Source organism: Hyperoodon ampullatus (assembly GCF_949752795.1).
Source record: "Hyperoodon ampullatus genome assembly, chromosome: 5".
Lineage (NCBI taxonomy): Eukaryota > Metazoa > Chordata > Mammalia > Artiodactyla > Ziphiidae > Hyperoodon > Hyperoodon ampullatus.
Genome location: NC_136918.1, coordinates 146706477 through 146720981, shown reverse-complemented (window position 1 = coordinate 146720981; position 14505 = coordinate 146706477). Strand labels below are relative to the sequence as shown.

Sequence of the window (14505 nt, the reverse complement as noted above, 5' to 3'; positions counted from 1 at the left end):
TGAATATATTCAGGTGCTCACCAGGGCATGTAGCAGGTGTGGGTGAGTGTCACGTAGCGCACACCCAGCGCATAGAAGGTACGCAAGATGGAGAGGCTACTGTCCAGTGAGTGGCCGCCCTCCACACCAGTAAGGCAAGCCAACTTCCGGGTATTGTTGAGAGCTGGGGGCATGTAGGTCAGATGATCATTTTCAGAGGCAGGGGTAGCTTACTGAAGTCCCTAACACCCACTACCACCAGTCTGTTTACCTTTTTTTTTGGCCGTGCCACGCAGCATGAGGGCTCTTAGTTCCCCCACTGGGGATCAAACCCGACCCCCCCCTGCAGTGGAAGCGTGGAGTCTTAACCTCTAGACTACCAGGGAAGTCCCCCGTCTACCTTTAACTGAGGTCACAAGCTCCAGCTCAGAATAGGAGGCACACATGAGGCGGATGAGGTCAATTTGTTCCAGGGTGAGGTGCACAGCATCCCGTTCGTGGGTCTGGCATGGGACGTAGGCTGACCAGAACTGAGGGAATGACAGGGCTTAGTTTGGGCTTTGGAACTCCTTGGGCTTCTCATAGCCTCCTCAGCTGGCACAGCACTTACTGTGCCCAGAAGTCACATGTAATGCGTTGCTTTTTCTGTGGTACTTGGAAGCCCGTCAGGTGGGCTCACTGTGACCCCTGTAGCCCCCAGCATCCATGGCATGGCACTTTCTAGGTCACTATGGTAACTTCGTTCCAATGTGACTAACCTGTGGTCTCTGTGGCCCCCAAACTGCCCCACATTCCCCAGCAGCCATGGTGGCACCTTGTGTGTCCCTTTGGTACCTGGCCACCCACGAGACCATCTTTCAGCCTGTCCAAGCTGGTCTAGCCATGGCTGAAATTGCGCAGATTAACATGCTATAGCCCATTGTGGTAAAACTGCCTCAGGACCAGGGGCATGTTGTTGTGGCTGGAGGGAGGTCAAGGCGAATGGGTGGGCTCCTTAGGTCTTGGGATCGGGCAGGACACATTGCCTGGCCTGGGCCAGCCTGGGGGGTCCCCCACCTCACACTGTCACACAGACTATACTAGGAGCAGCTGAGGCCTGGGAGGGGATGACAGAGAAGGGGAAGGGCATCCATCCATAGATGATGGAGAGGACATCCAGGGGTGGTGTGAGGGAGCCTCCCCACTAGCGCTACATGCTCCAGACCTCCTCCCCTGCCCAGGGCCAGGCTAGGCCCCCACCGGCCCCCAGCAGCCCGCACACACTGCAGCCACCCTTCCACAAGCGGGAAGTCCCGCATCAGGGCCCGCGTGCGCTCCCTCGGACTTGGGGTGCTGGAGGTGCCCAGCGTGGTCTGCACAAGGGTTACCGATCACAGCAGCAGACCCAGCAGGAGCAGCAGGCACAGCAGAGGCCGCTGGCTGCGTGCACGGGGACCTTCAAGGCCCCCGGGCCGCAAGCTGCGCAGGGCAAGGCAGGCGGGCAGAGGCGGGTCTGAGAGGGGCGGGCGATGGGGTTCTGCCCGTCGACACAGGCCACCCAGCGGCGCGGCCTCGCGAGGGGGGCGGGGTGAGGGAGGGGATACAGAGTCACAGGACCCTGCGACCCGTGTGCGGAGAGCCGCGATCCGGGAAGCCCGGCAGCCACAGGGCGGCACTGCCCTCCCGCCCCCTGCTCAGAGGCAGCTCCCGCGGGCTAAGCTGGCCTCTGCTGAGAGCCCACTCGCCTCCCATCGCGGGTTCCCTCCGCCCCCGCCCCTCTTCCCACACCCACTGCTCCGAGGGGGCGCCCTAGGTTGCTCTCCCCCGCCTCTAACCTTCCTGTCCAAGCTGGGGTGCTTCTCTCAGAGGGCCACCTGCAGCCCGTGGCCTCCCGGGAGCACACCTCGTCCCCATCTGCCTGCAGCCGGCCCCGCCCACCCCGAGGGCTGCGTGCGAGGGTCTCTGTGGCCACAAGTGCTCTGGGCTCCCGGTTTCCCGGGACTGGGCCATGGGGGCTGGTGTGGAGGAAGAGATAGTTTCTGGAAATGGCGGGGGTAACCTTGTGAGCTCTGGATTCAGGAGGGGGCCCTCTGCCCCCGACCTTCTCTCTCCTCCTACTTGACTCCCCAACCTGCATGACCATTCTCTGGGGACTTGAACCAGCGCCTGGGAACTATCAGGAGCCTCCCCCACTTCTGTCAGCCAGCCCCAGGAGAGCGCCCTCAGGAGTTGCTACACCTCCCCAGGGCCTGAATAGAGGGACTTTTGGGATGTGAACTGAACAACCTTCTGGGGAGAGTCAACACCCTTTTACTCAACAGAGCAGGAACTCAGTCAGTAGGCTATTTGTGTGGAAGGAAATGAAGTCGCTTCCATGGCAGAAGAGCCCCCGCCGCAGCAACCTTCGTCCCAGAGCTGCTGGCTGACCTTCTGGCCAGGATCCCTCCTACCTCAGCGTGAAAGGCCCAGCCTCGTGGAGAAGTGTAGGTTCTGAAGAAAGACCTGGCACCTGGGTTCTGCTGCTACACTTGCCTTATCTCGTGACCCTTGTGGCTCTAGCTTTCCCAGAAACCTCAAGGGCTAAGTGCCTGTGCTTGCTCAGAGGCCGCACGCCATTCCCCATTTCCAGCCTCAGGCCCTCCCGCTAGCTGCCTCCTCTAGGGACCCCCTCCCCCCAACACACACACACACACACACACACACACACACACACACTGGGGATGTGCCTTCTCACAGCAGCTCAACCACTGAGATGATTTAGGGACTGTGCCCAAACTCCTGCATCCCCAGCCTCTCAAGTTTTTGCTCTGATCCCTGGCACCCCCTGGAGCTGTTCCACCTTTGGAATCTTTCCCAGGTGGCAGGAGTGCCTAGCACAGGGGTAGTGACCTAAGTCTGAGCACTGGCGACCCTACAAATCTGTTACAGAAAAACATTTTATTGAGCAGTAAGGGACCCCACTGGGGACAGAAAAGGCTGGCAATAAAGGAGCATGTGAACCTCGGGGCGGGGTGCGTGCTGCTTGACTCTCCATCCTGTTCTTGCTTCAGGGAGCAGGGCTTCCTGGGCCTCTCTATCCTGCCTCCTGAGACCCCAGGCAGGAGGCTCTTTGGGAAGCCACAGATTGCTGCTTTCAGTTTCAAAAAGCCCAGCTCCCCACTGGTTTGTGGTGGTGGCCGCTGACAATGGCTCAGGGCAGAAGCCCATGTGGTAGACTGCTAAGGCTTCTCTGCACCCTGTCTCTGCTCCTGCATCCTCCTCGGCTCGCAGAGTGCAGACTTCACTTTCTCCAGCTCACAAAGGGGCCCGTGAGGATTGAGCAGAGGAATGCCAGGTTTTCTTCCAGGCCAGCTTCCGCCCTGGGATGTTCAGGGCAGACTCTCATTTCAAACCTCACTTTCTGAGGCTCCTGGCTTATGGCCATTGAGTGTGCAGGGAGGCTCCTGGCTGAGGAAGGCTCAGACAGAACGACGCAGGTTCTAATCTGTGGTAGTGGGCAGTGGGGGTGGGCGGGAGGGGTCACTGCAGGAAGAGGCATTCGCTGTCTTAGGCAGTTAAACCATTGCCCTGTCTTCAGAATGGTTCAGCCAGCAAGAGTCTGTGGAGTCCGCCTCCTGGCACCGGATTTTGGGTCTGGAGCAACCGAGATCTTCGTCCGACTCTTCCGGAGCGTGCTTTCTCTCGGGAGCACATCTGGGGACTGGCTTCTCGGCTTCCGCCTTTGCTGGCGTGGCCAAAGGAGCATCCCCGTAGGCCCGGTAGCCACCAACCAGGCAGTATGTCTCCCCATGCCGGCCCAACTGCGTTTCTCCACACCCTCGGTTGAGGACATGGTAGTGACCAGGTTTAGGAGGAGAAATGGGAGCCACAGCTGCTGCAAAGAAAAGCAGAACTGATCAGTCACTTCTGCTGTACACAGTCTCCTGCCAGAATTTCCCTCTCTCATGTCTCTCCCAGTTTCTGGCTGAAGACCTTTAATCTACTTGACATCCAAAACACAGACTTGGCCCATCACCTCTATGAGTCCCTAGAAAAGGGACACTGGCTGCAAAAGCAATTCCTAGAGCCTACGGCTGCATCAGGTGAGGTAGTCTCTTCACCGTTGCCAGGGAAAACAGTAGAACCCAAAAGAAATTGCAATCATGATCCTCTCCATCTCTCCCTTCCACAACAGAGAAAACATTTCTTGCAGTGTGTCACTTCTGAGGCTTTAATGGAAACGTCTTTCAAGTTTTGGAAAAAGATAATCTAATATAAATAGGTTAAGGACCCCCTCCCACTTTGGCAACCCCTCTTGGGCCCCATTTATAATGCCTGTTACAACCACACTGAACTCTAGCCCTCTGATACTTTTATCTAGATTAGAACAAGGCCAAATACTGAGGCAGAGTGATCAGGAGACTCAGAACCGGGTTCTGGGTACCAAGTGTAGGCTCACATCCACCCAGCCTCCTGGGACACCATCTGCTCAGCCCTCCAGTCTCACTAGCACTTCATCACCCCCCTTGGTTCTTCCGGTATTCCCATGAATATGGCACCACCCTCTCCCCTAGTACTCAGCAGCTCTGTATGGGATGTGTCTGAGGGGACCGATATAGATGTGTACATGACAGCACAGAGGTACCTGGGTTTGAAGGTGTGGTTCAAGAGTGGCCCTCTTCCTCAAACTCCGTTTACTATCTGCCAACAAAAATGCACTTGCCTTTTGCTAAGAGGCCAATCAGGAAAGGGTCTGAATGGAAGCATCCTGTAGCCCAAAGCGGAAGGCAACATTTATAAAGATCAGAAGCTTCCTGAACACTAGTTCAGGGATGACCTTTCACTTGTCCTCAGCAGTGAGCACTGTGGGACCCTGAAGGTGTCCCAGGTCACTGGTATTACTTACAGCTGGGAAAGTGCTGAGGTTTACGTAGTGGGCACGCCCCACAGGAACATGTGGCAGCCAGGTGAGGTTGTGTGTACACCATGCCTCTTCTACAGATGCCCGGTCTCGGTGTACCTGCTGCACTGCCCAGCCAGGGAACAGAGCACAGGTTTGAGTAAATATAGACGATCCGGTCAGACATTCTCTCTCAGACAACCAAAGAGATTGGTATCTGGTGGAGAACTGGTAGGGAAGTTTCTCTGAGGGCAGCACGTTTCCATAGTTACGCTGCCATGGAAATTTTGAGAAGGCCTGTGAGGTCATCACTACCCAGTGAGGTCATAATAAGGAACCTGTGACTTGCGGTCAGGCTTCAGGAGGAGGGGCAGTTTTGTGGAGGAGAGCAGGGTGGAGGCAGAGGTACTCTGCCTGGTCCCTCACACCTGGGCCTCCCCGCCCATGCCCTAGTCTAGTAGACACCCCACGTGGGGCGTGCAGGTGGGCTGGTACAGCCCCAGGGGCCCCAGGAGGGCAAGAGAGACCCACATTCTGAAACTGGCTTGAGAGGCAAGATTAACGTTAAGAGACAGCTAGGTTGTATGGCACTGACCCTAAGAGGCAGAGAATTGTGTGGACTGGGGAATCAGGGGAGGCTCCTTGGCAGTGGGCCTGAAGGACAAGTGAGATTTGGACCCATGGGGAAGAGAGGGAAGACATTCCAGTTTGGAAGAATACAAGCAAAGACACACTCTTCTCGGCCTTGTCCTGCCCCAAATATAAATTCATAGAACCCTCACATTTTTACACCTGAGGGCTTAGAAAAACCAAGATGTTAAGGAGCCTACCCAGTGTTACACAGCTAGTGGAGAGGGGTTCTGCTCAATGGTTACGTTCATGTCGGGGCTCCGGATTTACAGCTGATAGGAATGTGAGGACGAGCTCATGCCGTTTCAAACATTTCCAAGTGATACTGAGAGAGATGTTAAAGGTGCAAACTGAGGGTGCTGAATGACCTCACAAAGTGGGAATGGTGGGCCCATTTTAATATGAAATTCAAAACAAATTCATGACAAAAGGACACAATACAAAATGACAACGTAATCATTCCACTCCCCTCTCCCCTAGAAGTAAAAATCATTACAATCCTCTCTCTCTCCACCATGAAAGGATGAGAGAAAGGCTCAGCAGCAGCCCCCGTGAAAATCACGGTCAACACTGTGAAGAGGGGTTAGTAAGACAACTTGGTCCGACTCAGAGAAGGAAAGAGACAACTCTGCCCTTAGCCTGATCAGGCCCACAGGAAGGAACCACATTTGGGGCAGCTTTTGATAGTGTGGCAATGAGAGAGAACCTTCTTTAGGAGGGGACTCCCTGTTGCCGACCTTGAAAAAGCAAAGATGGGACCTTCGTTTACTGGGGCTGTTGCAGAGGGGATGTGCCCTGGAGGTAGAGACTGCTTGGACTACCCTTTTAGAGGTTGGGCCACCCTGGTCGAGAACCACAGCACCTTCTGTCCCTAAACTGCTTGAATCAGTGGGTGCCCGTTAGGACAGACGAAGTCAGGCCTCATTGGAGCAGACTGCCTTTGGGAGTGGTAGAAGGTAAATGTGAAGGGGAATGCTCGCTCTGGCGGAGGTTTGTCACGGCAGGTGGGCCAGCATGAGACCATTCAGAATCTCCAAGGCTCCGGAGATTACCTGGCTGGGAGCATCCCTCTGATGTGGTGTGGGGACTCCTACCTTAACAGGACCTGGCTGGGCATCCGGGGGAGGCAGAATAAACGGTTTATGAACTTAAGAGAGCGAGCGAATCACCTGGGGGTTCCCCCAAACCACTTAAAAGGCCTTGTACCCGGAGTCTTGAGCCAACCCTCAGAAAACTTATCTAGACCTGGAGTAGGGCTCAGGAAGCTGCACTTTTCATAAGCTTCCTGGGCAGTCCCACCACAGCGGTCCATGGATAGAGAGACCAAATTATTGTGTATTCTCGGTTGCTTTTGGGAGTCAAAGTGGGCAATATTAAAAACTGCAGCAGGCATATGTATAAACAGGGGATATTCAAGGCAAGCAGAGGTGTATAGTTATTCTATGCATGAATCAGATTTGAGAAGAGCTAGCCTGGTGGTTAAAGAACACAACCCTGAGGACAGACAAACCAGATTCTTTCCTACTGACTTGTGTGATTTTGACCAAGTTCTTTTATCCTTCTGACTGTTTCTTCATATGGAAAAGAGCTATGACTGTACATTTAGCACAATATTCTCTTTCGGCAAAGGTTGCTCTGGGTCCATTTGTGTTCTCTGCAACTTAACCCTTTCCAGTGCGCAAGCATTTTTAAGTTGTTTGGTGAAGTATTACATTTGACTTTCAACAGTTCATTACTTTGGGCAAAGCTTATATAATGCTGCAGAGACTAGAACCTATGCAGAGATAGTGGCAGGATGTTATAAGCTTATTCTGGTTTATAAAAAAGTTTAACCTTTTCTTCTCTTCCTCCACCTGCCACCAAGAGATGAGAAAGAAGACAGAGCCTGGAAATGCACACCAAGCAATATTTCTGTGTCAGTTTGCCTTTTATTCCTCTGCCAGTACTTCCCAGAGAGATTTCACCAAAAGTGCTTAAGCTTGCCATGGCCATTGTTGTGAAGAAAATTTCTCTTTATTGCTAGTCACATCCCCTTTTCCTTCTCCTGGAGGCTTAATGGATGTTTGGGGGCAGGAAACAAAATTTAAACTAAAACATCAATTGAAAGAGCCTTCGTCCTAAGTGTGGTAGTTTGGAGTGTGAATCTTCTCAGGGTCTACTGAATTCTGCCCCAGTGGAAACTGTTATTAAGGGGAACCCATAGAAACATCGCTTATTGTTAGAAACCATGACATAATACAGAGCCAAGATCGACATTATTCTTCACGTGAAAGACTACAGAGAGCCAAGCTCAGTAGTTCACCCTCAAGTGTTGGCCAGCAACTTACCTTTTGAAGTCAGACAGCAGCCCGGGTCCTCAGAAGGTGACTAGGCAGCCCAGAGCACCCTACTGACAAGTGTGCTCACCCATCCAGCACAGAGGGAAAGGTCCCTGTTATGGCATCATATATAAGCCCGCTGCAATAAGGTTTGCTGGTGCAAAGGCTCTCTCACTGAGGACCCCAGTCCTGGAAGGCTTCTCCTCTGGCAAGCTGCCAGTTCAATCTTCTGAGCCAGGCTCACGTCCCAGGGATGGGTCACAAAGCTGATGACAGTGACTGGCACCTCGATCCCCACCCGGCCCACCCTCCCTGCTCTGTGGATGTAGTCTTGCAGGGTGAGAGGGAAATCATAATTGATGACTAGCTCCACCTGGGTGCTGTCCAGGCCCTGAGAGGCGATGTCTGTGCAGAGAAGAATGTCTCGGGAGCCCTTCTGGAAGGACTGGAAGATGCCTGCTCTCATTGAGGCTGACATTTGTCCCTGCAGTCTTAAGTGTTGGATTTTGTGGTCATCCAGAATATATACCCCAGCCAGTTCACAGTGCTGTAGCAATTACAGAACACCAGAACAGTTCCTGTGGCGCCAGTCCTATATGCTCTGTCATGCTGCCTAAGGATCTGTACCAACCCAGTCACCTTCTCTGTTCCCTTCAGCCTCATGAATGTCTGTCTGACATGAGGCATGATGCAGTGGAGCTTGTCACTGGTAACGGGGGTTAGAGAGTCTAAGCTGGCAACTTTACTCAGCAGCTGGCCTACACCTTCGGGAAATGTGGCACCCACCAGCACTAACTGAGCTTTGGGATTGAAGGGGTCTTTTATGTCAGCTGAGCCTTCTGCTATATGGCTCCCCTCCAAGATGTAATCCACCAGTTCCAGGAAGATTTCATCCAACAGCATATCTGTATCATCCAACACCAAGAAGGAGAGCTGCTCCAGGCTGATCAGTTGAGTTTTCAGGGCCTTCCACAGAGCCCCCGGAGTGGCCACCAGAATATCTGCTGGAGGTTGTTTGGACAGTTGCAGCCTGATCCTCCTCATGCCATGGCCTCCCCCTAACTCCCGCACCTGGAGGTCCAAGGAGCTGCCCAAGGCCTGGGCCACGGCACGCACCAGTTCGGCTAATTCTCGAGAAGGCACAAGAACCAGGCCTCGAGGAGCAGGGACACGACAGGGGTCCAGGCTTGGCTGGCCCAACAGCCATTGAAGGAGAGGTAGCATGTAGCTGAGAGTTTTGCCACTGCTGGTTTCTGCGGCGCAGAGAATGTGGCGGCCGCGAAGAAGTGGGGGAATGGTACTCGACTGCACGTTTGTGGGCCGAACAACTTCGGGAGCAGCCTCCTGTAGCGCGCTCAGAACGGGGAGCTACAGACACACTTCAGTGCAGCTGCCCTTGGGCGAAAGGTTCCGCAGCGCTGGAGCCTCATGTTGCGCGCACTCGATGGAGAAATGGTCCGCGTGGGTGCACCGATTCCTCCAGCCGCACGAAGAGAGTGGCGCGAGTTCCAAGAGCCCAGCGTGAGGTGAGCCGGCTGGTTCAAGTCGGGTCGCCTCACTGACATCAGCGGCAGCCAAGGACGCGCCAGCATCGGCCACGGGGGGGCTACGCCGGCCGCTATGCCGCTCTTCCTGCTGCCGCTGTAGAGCCCGCGGGATGCGCACCAAGGGCAGCGGCTCGTTGGGACCGCGGACCGTCAGATCCCGGCAAGACGCCAGAAGCAACCGAGCCGCGAGCGACAACAGCCGCAGCCACCATGCCAGAGCCATACTCCGCTTGCTGCGGGAGAGGCGCACGACAGTGACGTCACAGGCGCGCCAACACCCCTTGTGGCGGGAGAGGCGCACGCAGTGACGTCACAGGCGCGCCAAGGCCTCGCGGACGGCGGCCGGCGCGGCTGAGTAAGGCCCACGGACTCGGCGAACTGTGTGGAAGGAGCGGGATCTGTAGAGCTCAGCATCGGCGAGGTCTGTCGGTCCGAACCGGGGATGGTGACTCCAGACCCCCGCCGACCTTGGGGAAGGGTGCGCGACGGAGGCAGGACCGGGGTCCGGCGATACGCGGCGATGGGGCCCTGGCATTACGAACCAGGAGGGCGGAGGGCTTCTGGCGATCCGATGTCCGATCCCTGCCGTGCTCTTTTGTCGCCCTCACAGCTCCTGTCATGGCTTGGCCAGTTCGGGTCTCCCCCTGTGACTTATGATGAGGGTGCGGCGATGTTTTCCCAGATGTGGTCCCCGTGTAAGGTCTTTGAATACAAGTATTTATTGAGAGTCTGAGTGAATGGTCAGGCCTGGGGGCCGAGACCAGGAGTCCGGAGTCGTAGGTCCAGGCTCACCCTTCCCTTAGAGCTCCCCAGAGAGCTGAGGGCCCCGAGGGCAAGCTGATGGCTTTCAGCGTATCTTCTCTTCAGTCAAGAGAACTCATCTCTTGGTACTTTTCCCCTTTCTTTTCAGCTGAGGTTCATTCTCCCCTCCCTTGTCACCCTTTCCAAATTCTCATCCTGAACCCACTGCTTTCTTGGGTAGTTCACCTCCAACGGCTTTCCAGTCAGATACCTCAATTCCGTAAACAGCAGAGAGGAGGGTCCTGCTACAGGTTTGTGTCTTGTCTCACAAAGCCACGGTCAGGCAGAATATTTTACTTTAATTCAGTTGTTCAGGTTGCCAAAAAGCCTCAGACAACAGGTACTTCCTGAACGGATACCGAAAATGGGTGTCCGATCATTTCTGTAATTTCCAGTGTCTTGGGTAGGAGATAAGGTAAACGTGGATTAATCACCTGGGAGGTTATTAACATCTGGCGAAAGAGTTTTACTTTCATCAGATACCGTTATAGAGATAAATACTATCAAATTTCAAATAGCATTTTGATCCACGATAGACGTTCTGGAGAGTCGAATGCTAAGCCAGCAGAGGAGAGGGTTTTGAGTCCTCCTGGGTGAACAGAGTCATTGGAAAGAGCAGTGGCTCCTTAATGAGGGTGATTTTGCCATCACCCGTCCTCCAGGACGTTTGACAGTGGCTGGAGACATTTTTCTTTGTCACATCCGGGGTGTGTGTGTGGGGGGGGCGGTGCTGCAGACATCTAGTGGGTAGTGGCCAGGATGCTACTACATATGGTACAAGGCATAGGACAGCCCTCCCCACCACCCCAAAAGAATTATCTGGCCCAAAATGTCAATAGCGTGCTATGGAGAAACCTTGGATAGAGGCTGAGGACTGAAGAGAGGCTGAGGTTGTCCCATGTACTCTCACCTCAGGTTGTCAGTCACACTTGCCAGACCCTCGTGTGGCCCTGCCCCTTTCCTAGAATCTGTAGCAGGCACACTGATGCCATTGCTTGTCATGGCCTTGGGATGAGAAAACCTTGGGGGCTCCTCAAAGTCATAAACACAGGAAGGAAGGAGTGATTTAGGAGGGTGACATGGGAGAAGAGAGCTTCAGGGAGAACAAAATTGACCCTAATGGTCACTTCATGTGAACAAGTACTGCATGGCTGTAAAGAAAACCTTCCCTCAAAATGTCTTGAGGGAGGTAATGGCCAAAATATTTCAAAATGTGACTCATACTTTAAGAAAACACTTTGAAGAGCTAAGCTGTAATCACAGTGTGAAAAATAAGAAGGACATGCCTTAAAGCTTAATGTCAAGGGATTATGAGACACACGGAAATTCAACCACAAAGAGGTATCAGTTCACACCCCTCAGAATAACCTTCAGCACGAAACCCATAATCAATAAATGCTGGGGCTTCCCTGGTGGCGCAGTGGTTGAGAGTCCACCTGCGATGCAGGGGATGCGTGTTCGTACTCCGTTTTGGGAAAATCCCACATGCCGTGGGTGCCTGTGCTCCGCAACGGGAGAGGCCACAACAGTGAGAGGCCCGCGTACCGCTAAACAAACAAACAAAAATAAATAAATAAATGCTGAAGGTGTTGTGGAGAAATGCATACCCTTTCAGTGGGATGTACCCTGGAAAGAGCCACTAATGAGAACAGAATGGAGATGATGCCTTTAAAAGGTAAACATTGAGGTACAATATAAACCAGGAGGCCCATTCCTGGACCTATAACCAAAGAAGACAGAATTGGAAAGGCACAGGAAGGCAAATGTGCACTGCACATATTACAATAGCCAAGATAAGGAAGTAACCAAAAAGTCCGGCAACAGATGGGTGGACAAAGAAGAACTGCTACACGTAGAGATGGAATATTAGCTGGGGGAAAAATGAAACAATGCCATTTGCAGCACCATCGATGAGTCTAGAAGTAATCACCCGAGTTGTTGTAAGTGAGAAAGTGAAAGACACATATCCTATCATATCACTTATAGGTGTGAGCTAAAAGTTGATACCAATGAAGATATTTCCACAGAGAAAGGCAATTACAGATTCATTAAACCAACGTAGGGTCCACCATAAGGAAAGGTGTGAGGATTGGATACATTACATTATTGGGGTTTACAGAGATATACAAACGCATGTGAAATATATAATCACCAAAGACCTACGGCATACCAAGAGAAGACTACTCAACTTTGTGTCATAACCTACATGGGAAAAGGATCTGAAGAAGACTAGATATATGTATATGTGTAAAACATCCCCATCTTGCACACCTAGAACAAAGAAAACATTGTAATCAAATTGGCTGTGATCAAAAATAGTAATTAAATTAAAAAACGAACAGGACAGAATGAGACATAATCTTAAGGGGATTTTCCTGGCACTTTCCGTTCCAATTTACAACCTACAGCACAACTTCCATTTTGGCTGTCTTGCCCTAGAAACCAGATTTGGTAAGGAGAAATGCTTCTGTCTTCTGGCCGTTTCACACAACAGCAGCTTTGAACCCAGCGCTAGTGGTCATTTAATATTCAAAATAATTGCAGGCCTGTAATAGACACCTACCATCAAAGAAAAAAATCCTGGGGTCGTAAATCAATCAGAAAATTCAAAAGACGTCAACGTTTCAAAAACACAGTCAAGAGGCATATTTTACGCACATTTTGTCTTTTCTTGCTTTTTTTTTCTTTAAGAAAAAGGGAATGGGAATGCTCAACGTCAGCAATTAATAAAGATTGCAAATCCAATCTACAGAAACCTTTACCACACAGCCATCAGAATGATCACCAGGAGAATAGTGTACAAAGGTATAAATGCTGAAAAGGTTTTAGAGAACTATGTATCCTCTAGCCGCTGCGAGTAGATAAACTGGTAAGAGACAGTAGGGAGAAGAGAGTGGCGGTGCATTTAAAGGTAAAAATTGAGCTGCCATGTGATCTGGTAGGTCCTTTCATGCGCCTATCACCTGAGCAGACCAGAATGAAAAAGGTACCGGCTGGCAATACTGCACTGCAGGAACATTAACCATAGCCAAGACTTGGAAGAACCCAAAATGTCCATCAACAGAAAAATGTACAAGGAAGAAGTGGTCCATGTACACAATGGAATATTAGCCATGGAATAGAATAAAAGTGTGCCGTTTGCACCACCATAGAAGGACCTAAAGATCATCACCCAACTTGAAGTATGAAAAAAATTGAAAGACAGACATCCTATGACATCACTTATAGGTGTTAGCTAAAAATTGATACCCACAAACTTATTTCCAAGAGAAGGAAAAGCATGGATTAAGAAAATAAAAGTACATTTAACCTGATGGAAAGTTGTAAGGAATGGATGAATTAGGATATGGAGGTGAAGAGACATGTATTAATACATATGAAATATTTAATCACAAAATACCTATGGAATACCAAGAAAGGTCTACTCGACACTCTGTAATAATCTACACGGGAAGGGCTCCAAAGATGAGTAGACAGATACATTGATATAATGAACCAGATTCTGTAAACCTAGGAGAAACAAAATATTTTTTTTATTGAATTTGCTCTGATAATTAATAAAAACTAAATTTAAAAACAATCAAGAAGAAAGGAGATATAAGCTCTTGGGGGTTTTCCCTGGCACATTCTACTCTAATTTGCAGCCTACTAACACGATTTCCTGGAAGGCTGTACTGCCCAAAAATGGAGTGGGAAATGTACAAATGCTGCTGGACGTTTGTGGACGTTTCCCACAATTGCAGCTTTAAGCCCACAGCTAATGGTCACTTAACATTCACAAGGACTCAGCGCTGTAAAGGACACCTGCCCTAAAAAAATTGTGCTGCGGAAGGGAATGGACAAAAAATTTCAGAACAGGCAAATGTTTCAAGAAGAGAGTGTGAAGAGGTACGTTTGACTCACTCTCTTTAAAAAAAATGGAAAATGAATAAAAACCTAACCTTAGGAATTATTAGATTCATGCAACTCTAATTTACAGAAAGTTTACAACTCACACCTGTCAACTGACGATCAGCAAAAATTCTACAAACAATAAATACTGAAGGATATTTAGAGGACTGTGTACCCTCTAGCTGCTGGTGAGATGTAAAGTGGTAAGAGTGAATCATGAGAACAGAAAGGAGCTGTGTTAGAAAAACAAAAATTGAACTACCATTCAATGCAGCAGACCCACCAGCAGGCCTCTCACCTGAGAAGTGCCGAATCGGGAAGACAGAGGCTGCAACAGCTGCACTGCAGCCTTATTCACAATAGCCAAGATGGTGAAGCAACCAAAATGTCCATCAACAGGTGAATGGATAATGAAGTAGTGGTCCATGTATACAGTGGAACGTTCCCCATTTAAAACAATGAAACACTGCTCTTTGAGGCA

At 51.1% G+C, this 14505-nt stretch overlaps 1 pseudogene across 1 annotated transcript; it reads right to left on the bottom strand.

The window, feature by feature from the left end:
- Positions 1-7909: 7909 nt before the first annotated feature.
- LOC307053860 (putative ATP-dependent RNA helicase DDX28) lies at positions 7910-9555 on the bottom strand (annotated as a pseudogene). Its single transcript has one exon. The product of its transcript is annotated as a putative ATP-dependent RNA helicase DDX28 (transcript).
- Positions 9556-14505: the final 4950 nt, after the last annotated feature.